We start from the raw sequence: 9936 nt of genomic DNA, 5'->3' as shown, positions 1-9936 counted from the left end.
CGACAGTAGTTTAGCCCTTGGCGCATCGCGCCAATCAATAGTGCTCATTGCAATGTCTCCGCAATTCCTTACTCCGTTTTAGCTCCGTAAGCTTTCATTCACCTTGAATGTTCCTACACAACCTTATCACATGTCTTAGTGCACAATCATGGCAAGTTACACAAAACATAACTAATAGCTTAAAGATTATTCTTAAACTGAAGGCATAAAATGGACAATTATTCGTAAATTGACATATATATGCCTAAGATCAATATACTTTAAAATTAGGTCAATCAACTCAAAATTTGATTTCGAAAGTGAAGTTTGAATCTGAAATTCTTTACTTGAAATTATTACCCAAGGCATTTGGAACCCATTGGTGAAAACCATTTCGAAAAATGACTTGCAATCCGTTCACAATCTCCATTTTTGTTTAGAACTTGAGTTCTTGAAAAACCTTGTCATTTGCCAAAGAAAATCCTAAATTTTGATGTTAAAATTCATAAATAATCAAAGGGAAATGAAATTTTAGGGTCACAAAAGCTTACCTAAATAATTTAGCACAAAAAATCTCTTCAAAAATCACCTCCAAGAGTTTACCAAGCTCAAAAACAAAACATGGGGCTTAAACCCCGAAATTGCAGGTTAAAACCCCTCTCTGATGTCGCTCTTGCATCCATGAGCGAACCCTGCAAAAAGTAGGGGTCTCACTTTTGCCAACCAAGCTTCGCTTAAGCGACCATTGCTAAACGAGCCCTAGTCCGCTTAAGCGAACCCCACCCAAAAGGCCAGACTCGCTTTTGCGAGCTGGTTTTCGCTAAAGCGAAGGCATTCCAAAAACGCGAGGACTGCAGCACCAAAAACATCAGCCAAACACAAAATCGTTGGAAAAACCCTCGGGATTCGTTCAAAACCCCGTACACACAAACTATATATGCAAATCAATTATACTTTATGTTCCAGACTCAATGGAATCACTGAAAAACGAATCTGATGTCTCCTTGATTAGACAACCGTAAAAATCACAAGAAACTAATAAAACGCCCAAAAAGGCCAAAATAAGCTTGGGACCTCTCAAAAATCAACCAAGGTCTCACCTATGCCTAAAATCATCTCCTGAATCCAACAGAACTTTCTAAATTTTGGTTCGAGCATTCGAACCCCGAATGTTGACCAAAGTTAACTCAAAGGCTAAATTTCCATAATTTTCCAACTTAGGATCTCAAATATAAAAAAAAAACTCTGAATCTTAAACTGACAACTCTCACAAACCAGATTCCATATTTCGGGACTAATGTGATCGATGAAATTCTATTATGACACTCAAAACTTTGAAAGACACTGAAAATCACTTTTTAACAACATAAGCCTTTCAAACTCAAATCTTACAAAACTTCACAACTTATAACTAAACGTTAGAAATCAACTTTAAAAACTTAATTAGAAATAACTCGGGGTCAATATTTGTCACGACCCAGACCATCATGATTGGCACCCACACTAACCCTCCGGTGGAAGAACCATTACTACAACCCAAACCAATCAATTAAACCAAAACTAATACATTTAAGGATACAAAGATAGGAATAAATCGCTAAAAAATGAAGTTCCCATAAACTTCCAAAAGATCTAACAACTAAACAATGCGGAAAATACGCCTAGAACCTGATAGTCAATGTACCAAAACTCTAACAAGATCCATAAGTCTAAACAAGAAGGGTTGCAACCCCAACAAATGAACTAATTAACTAACTAGAAAGTCTAAGTCTGAAATAAGGACATAGACGAAAGAAGAACTCATGGCAGCCTGGAAGAACTGGCTCACCCTTGAATTCGAAAGTGATCACTGATCTTCTAAGTGAGGTCTGTCAATAGCCGCCTGAAAATGCTTGTACTCAACAAAGAAAGAGCAAGTGCAGTTTCAATATACAACCACAGTGTACTGGTAGGATCACACGGCTATCCCACTAAGTGCAACATACATAAGTCGATACAACAATATAATCACATGCATATATCGAGCATATATAATATTATCAATATTTACGAACAACGAACACCTTCACACTTCTCAAGATATACAATTATGACAAGTCATTGGTCCTCTCATGGAACCCAAACCCAAACAGTTAGCATACCGGAACGTGGTACCCGATCCAATGATTATGCTGGAACGTGGCAACCGATTCAAGTTAGTGTGTCGGAACGCAACACCCAATCCATTCAACAAGCCACAATCACAATCAGAAAGTACATTCTCATAATCATACAATCAAGTCATGATTCATGACATTCATCATTCATATATCCTTATTTACAACAAGTGTGATCAATAATGCAACATTCGCATACATACATGTATCATAATGAATCAAGAACAAACATGCATCACACAATCATAGAATCACAATCATAACCTACCTCGGAACAAGCTTGAAACTGTAAGAAACTTGATCCTTCCCTTTGCAGATTCGTTTCTCTTGTTCTTGGTCTACAAACAATCAATATAATACGGGAATCAATAAACAATCACTAATTACCTAGATTACTAATGATTCTAACAACCCTAGATCATACCCATGATCCCAAGTATCCAAATTAGGGGTTTTTCCACCATAGTTTCTGGATCAAAACCCTCCCACATCAATAATTACCCATTAGATTACGTTCTACGGATCGAAAAATGGATTCGGGAAGTTAAATTCTTACATTTAGCCTTAAAATGGTGGAAAACTGTCAAGAATCGCCTGGGGTTCGTTCCTTAGCTCTAAAAACCGAAAAGCACAGATTAAAAATGATTTGGGATTTATTTACGATTTTAAGTCACATCTGGCCTGCCACAGCGGTCATCACCCCGCTACAATGGCCCCATCAGAGCGACCAAAATCACCGCCAAAGCGACTTGCACAAAACAGTGAGCTATTTTAATATTTCCAAGGCCCCCATTTCACAACACATCTTCCACCAATGACACTCAGAAAATACCATTCATGGTAAGATCAATTCCGGGATTTCTACTCACCCAAACTCAATTTTGTAAAGTCGTACGGATTCCTTAACGACTTATCTATATACTCATTAATCAAAATCATAATTAAATCACCCGATTGTTACCATATTTCTCTACATTTTAATAACTCCGATTTCATAAATCACCCGATTGTTACCATATTTCTCTACACTTTAATAACTCCGATTTCGTCCAAATCTAGACTAGGTTGGGAAATCTCAAAATACTACGAAAAAGTTTTTCGGCCCAAAAATTTTCCCCGTTGGCTTTCCCATATTGACGAGAAGAAGTCGTTACAATAGATACCAATTTACCCATCACTCTTTCCCAAGTGACAAACTTAGGGAAAATAGGCTAAGGAAGGATTGAAGTAGTACCTAAATCGACAAACAATTGGGGATAATTGTCTCGCATGTCCCTCTCAGTTTCCCAAGTACCTTCCTCAACTGGACAAAGCTTCTATTGAACTTTCACGAACTTAATCTCCTTTGTCCTCAGCTTACGCACATCACAATCAAGAATTGCAATTGGTTCCTCTTCATATTTGAGGTCTCTATCTAACACAATTTAGTCCCACTTAATGATACAATCCCCGTCACCATGATATATCTTCAACATAGACACATGAAATACCGGATGAACTTCATATAGATTAGGAGGTAAAGCAAATCTATAAGCCACTGGCCCTACACATTCAAAAGCCTCAAAGTGACCAATGTATTGCGGACTTAGCTTGCCCTTCTTGCCAAATCTCATCACCCCTTTCATGAGTGATACCTTAAGAAAAATATTCTCACCAGCCTGAAATGTCATGTCTCTTACCTTATTGTCTGTATACTTTTTCTATCTACTCTGGGCTACTAAAAGCTTAGCTTGAATACTCCTCACCTTATCTTGAGCATCTTTCACTATATCAACCCCCAAAGGTTTCACATCTCTAGCATCAAACCATCATATGGGTGATCTACATCCCCTTCCATGAAGTGCCTCAAACGGTGTCATATCTATGCTGGAGTGATAACTATTATTTTAAGATAACTCACACAAAGGTAAGAACTTATCCCAATGCCCTCAAAAATCAAACACACATGCCCTCAACATGTCTTCTAACACTTAAATAGTCCTCTCTGACTGTCCGTCCGTCTGTGGATGGAAGGTTGTACTAAAAGTGAGTTGTGTGCCCAATTCATCATGTAATTTCCTCCAAAACTTGGAGGTAAACTGAGTACCACGATCTGACATGATAGAAAGGGGCACCCCATGCAACCTCACTATCCCTTTCATATAAACTTTAGTCAATTGTTCAACATTATAATAAAATGGGCTGACTTAGTCAATCTATCAACCACTATCCAAATAGAATCAAACTTCCCCAAAGTCTTGGGAAGACCAACCACAAAATCCATGGCTATCCTTTCCCACTTCCATTCCGAAATTGGCACTATTTGCAGCAAACCTGTAGGCCTTTGATGTTCATACTTCACTTGTTGGAAATTTTGACACTTAGCCACTAACACTGTTATATCCTTCTTCATGCCCGACCACCAATAAATTCGCTTCAAATCTCGATACATCTTGGTCACACCCGGATGAATAGAATATCGCGAGCCATGTGATTCTGTCAACAATTTCTTAATCAAGTCATCAACTCGAGGAACACAAATTCTCCCTTTAAAACTGAGCACACCCTCCGCATCAAGAGTGGTCTTTTGTGCCTCACCAATCGCAGTTTTTTTTCTAAGCTCCTCCAAATCCTCAACCTCAAACTGTTTGGCCTTGATCTCCTCAATGAATGTGGCCCTCACTTTAACGCTAACTAACACCCCACCTTTTTCTGAGATGCCCAACTACATGAACTTAGACTCCAGGGTCTGAATTTCCTTAGCTAAGGGTCGTTTGGATACACTCAAGCCAGCTAAACTACCCATACTCACCGCTTTGCGACTCAAAACGTCTGCCACAACATTAGCCGTACCCAGATGGTATTGAATGGTTACATCATAATCCTTGACTAACTCCATCCATCTTCTCTGTCTCAAATTCAGATCCTTTTGAGTAAACACATGCTGCAAACTACGATGATCAGTAAATACCTCACACTTAACACCATACAGATAATGTCGCCAGATCTTAGGAGCAAACACTGTCGCTGCCAACACCAAATCATGTGTTGGGTAATTCCTCTCATGCACCTTCAATTGACACGATGCATAGGTTATAACATTCTTATCATGCATCAACACAGCACCAAAATTAGAATGTGAAGCATCACAATAAACAATAGGATCCTTACCTTCAACCAGTAATGCTAGATTGGGTGCGGTGGTCAAAAGAGTCTTGAGCTTTTGAAAGCTCTCCTCACATTTTTTAGTCCATTCAAATGGTATCTCTTTTTTGGTTAAATTTGTCAAGTGAGTGGCGATAGAAGCAAAGTTCTTCACAAATCGATGATAGTAGCTAGCGAGCCCTACAAAACTCCTAACTTCCGTCACAGAGCTAGGTCGGACCCAATTCTTAACCACCTCATTCTTTTGAGGATCTACTATTACCCCTTTTTTTGAAACTACATGCCCCAAATATGCAACCGAAGTCAACCAAAGTTCAAACCTAGAGAATTTCACATATAACTTTGTTTCCCAAGAACACCCAGAACAATACGAAGATGGTCGGCATGCGCTTCCTCACTTTTTGAATAGACCAAAATATCATCAATAAAGACTATGATGAAAGAATCAAGAAATTGCTTGAACACCCCATTCATCAAACTCATAAAAGCTGCAGGCACATTAGTCAAACCAAAAGACATAACCAAAAATTCATAGTGCCCATAGTGGGTTCTAAACGCCGTCTTGGGCACATCCTCATGCCTAATTTTCAACTGATGGTAGCCTGACCTTAGATCAATCTTGGAGAAAACTGAATCACCTTGCAATTGGTCAAAAAGATCATCTATTCAACGCAAGGGATACTTGTTTCGGATAGTGACCCTATTCAACTGTCGGTAATATATACACATCATCATACTACCATCCTTCTTCTTGACAAACAAAACTGGAGCTCCCCACGGGGAAGCACTAGGACGAATGAATCTCTTATCTAGAAGTTCTTGGATTTGAGCCTTAAGCTCTCTTAATTCCGCCGAAGCCATGCAATATGGATGGATAGAAATGGGACGAGTATCGGGTTCTAAATCAATGTAGAAATCTATATACCTATCCGGAGGCATACCATGCAAGTCATTAGGAAACACTTCTCTAAATTCCAACACCACAAGAATAGACTCAATAGATGGAGACTCAACTTCAACATCCTGAATATGAGCCAAATAAGCCAAACAACCCTGTTTTACTAGTTTACTAGCCCGAAAAGAGGATATGATCTTAGCTTGCTTAGGCTTATACACCCCTTCCCACTCTAACTTTTTCTTTCCCAGAATTTCTAGAGTTACAGACTTAGTATTACAATTAAGCACAGCATAATAAGGGGACAAACAAGTCATGCCTAAGATTACATCAAAGTCACCCATATCCAAAATCACCAAATCAGCTCAAGTCTGAAAACCCTTAAACAAAATAGGACAAGCACGATAAACATGGGTGACTATGTCAGACTTTCCAACTGGGGTAGAAACTTGGATGGGGTCATCAAGTATATCACAAATCATAGAAAATTTTGAGGCAAATCGCACGGATACATATGAATAAGTAGTACCCGGATCAAATAATACATTAGCCATCCGATCACAGACAAGAATAGTACATGTGATCATTGCATCAGAAGCCTCTGCCTCATTCTTGCCCGGAAAGGCATAACACTGAACCCTATCATCTTGACGAGCTACTTTCGTGCCTGGTTGTGCGTTACCCCTGCCTGCGTTACCATTTCCTCTACCTCCACGGCCTCGTTGATTACCTCCTCGCCCACCTTGTGGACGTCTTATACCATTATTACCATTTCCCGCGAGTACCACTACTCTAGTCAGCTACTGCGCGGAATCTAACACTCCTGGGTAGGGACATTATATCCTCATATGCCCAGGTTCTCCACAATTGTAGCAAGTACAATCAAAATATGGTCTGCCGCCCGTCAAAGGCACGACTCCCTGGCTTTCCTGAATCAAATTTTGAGATGGAGTTCCCGAGTAATTATCTATTCAGGCGGACATAGTGGATTGAATTGGTCTGGCTGCAAGCGTTGGCCTTCCGAACCCCTTGGAGTAAGAACCTTCAAAGTTACCCAAGTTCTTGGTCCTTTTTGCCAATGCCTTAGCTTAATCGTCTCGCCTCACCCCCTCCACTTTCTTAACAAAGTTTGATACCTCATTAAAGCTCCTCCCTGCAGAGGTCATATGAACAGATAATACCTGCAACTCAGAATTTAGTCCCCTAATAAATAAACGGATCTTCTCCTCCTCAGTAGTCACCAATTGAGTAGCATATCTAGATAAAGCATGGAACTTGGCTTCATAAGCAGCCACAGACATACCACCTTGCTCCAAAGCCATGAACTCATCCTTCTTGCGATCTCTCAAAGTCCTAGGCACATACTTCTCTAAAAACAGAGCAAGAAATTGGGTCCAAGTGAGTGGAGGTAAAGTTGAAGATCTACACTCCATATAAGCTCTCCACCACTGCTTAGCCTCACCTTGAAGCTGAAAAGTCACAAACTCAACCCCATGCTGATGGACAATTCCCAACTTATGAAGCCTCTCATAGCAGTCTAAGATGAACTCATAAGCATCCTCATTCTCAGAACCAAGAAATACATGAAGCTTTAGCTTCAAAAACTTAGTCAACATCTCATGCTCATTACCAATCATAACAGAACCCAACAAAGGATGGAAGAAACCATCATTACCTCCAGTCCCACCCACCTTGGGCGCAGTGCTAGCAACAGGGGGATTAGTATCAGCTTGAATTGCTTGAGCAGAAGGAAGCACTCTATGACCAACCAACCCTTTCAGGAATGACATGATCTGTTGAGATAACACTGGATCTATGGGAGGAACACTGGTAGTCTCAGCCTACACCTCTTCCTCTTGTCCAACCTCCTCAACATTTTCAACCTCGATATCCTCTTCTATCTCTTCATAATACACAGGAGGGACCTCATTTTGGGGAGCATTTCCGACTGGTACCCTATCTGTAGTAGGCACCACTCTTCATCAACCTCTACCCCTAGCTCTTTCTCGATTGCGACCTCTCGCTTCAGATTCCTCAGCTGGAGCATTGACGGGAGCTACGGGCTTTACGCCATTGAATCTAGTGTTAACCATCCAGAGACAGAAGAGTGAAGGATTAGATACCAATTTGAATTGCCAGATACCAATTGGAATCAAGTTATAGCACGAAAGGAGACAAGAGAAAATAGAGAGATTTCGTAAAGTCCTATAGCCTCTCGAAGAAAAGTAAAGGCATCCACGTACCATTACGCAACTCTACTAGACTCGTTTGGTACATCGAGATCAATGAACTAAGGCTCTGATACCAACTTTGTCATGACCTAGACCATCGTGATTGGCACCCACACTAACCCTCCTATCGAAGAACCACTACTACAACCCAAACCAAGCAATTAAACCAAAACTAAAACATTTAAGGATACGAAAATAGGAATAAATCGCTAAAAACTGAAGTTCCCATCAATTTTTAAAAAATCTAACAACTAAACAATACAGAAAATACGCCTAGAACCTTAAAGTCAATGTACCAAAACTCTAACAAGATCCATAAGTCTAAACAAGAAGGGTTACAACCCCAACAAATGAACTAATTAACTAACTAGAAAGTCTAAGTCTGAAATAAGGACATAGACGAAAAAAGAACTCATGGCAGCCTGGAAGAACTGGCTCACCCTTGAATTCGAAAGTGATCACTGATCTTCTAAGTGAGGTCTGTCAATAGCCGCCTGAAGATGCCCTATACTAAACAAAGAAAGAGCAAGTGCAATATCAGTACACAACACAGTGTACTAGTAGGATCACGCGACTATTCCACTAAGTGCAACATACATAAGTCAATACAACAATATAATCACATGCATATATCAAGAATATACAATATTATCAACATTTATGAACAACGAACAGCTTCACATTTCTCAAGATACACAATTATGACAAGTCATTGGTCCTCTCATGGAACCCAAACCCAAATAGTTAGCATACCGGAACATGGTACCCGATCCAATGATTATGTCTGAACATGGCAACCGATCCCATAATTATGCCGTAACGTGGCAACCGATTCAAGTTAGTGTGTTAGAACACAACACTCGATCCATTCAACAAGCCACATTCACAATCAAAAAGTACATTCTCATAATCATACAATCAAGTCATGATTTATGGCATTCATCATTCATATATCCTCATTTACAACAAGTGTGATCAATAATGCAACATTTGCATACATACATGTATCTTATGAAGCAAGAACAAACATATATCACACAATCATAGAATCACAACAATCACCTACCTCGAAACACGCTTGAAACCCTAAGAAACTTGATCCTTCCCTTTCCGAATTCGTTTCGCTTGTTCTTGGTCTACAAATAATCAATATAATACGGGAATCAATAAACAATCACTAATTACCCGAATTACTAACGATTCTAACAACCCTAAGTCATACCCATGATCCCCAAGTATCCAAATTAGGGCCTTTTCCACCATAGTTTCTAGATCAAAACCCTTCCCCATCGATAATTACCCATTAGATTAAGTTCTACGGATTGAAAAACGGATTCAGGGAGTTAAAATCTTACTTTTAGCCTTAAAAATGTTGAAAAACTGTCAAGAATCGCATGGGTTCGTTTCTTAGCTCTAAACACCAAAAAGTGCAGAATAAATACGTTTTGGGGTTTATTTAAGACTTTAAGTCGCGTCTGGCCCGCCACAGCAGTCATCACCCTGCTACAGTCGCCTCTCTAGGGCGACCAAA

This window comes from Solanum verrucosum, unplaced genomic scaffold (assembly GCF_900185275.1).
Source record: "Solanum verrucosum unplaced genomic scaffold, falcon-dt-bn FXZP01000056.1, whole genome shotgun sequence".
NCBI classification, from domain to species: domain Eukaryota; kingdom Viridiplantae; phylum Streptophyta; class Magnoliopsida; order Solanales; family Solanaceae; genus Solanum; species Solanum verrucosum.
The sequence above is the reverse complement of the archived record's forward strand: the minus strand, read 5'-3'. Positions refer to the sequence as shown.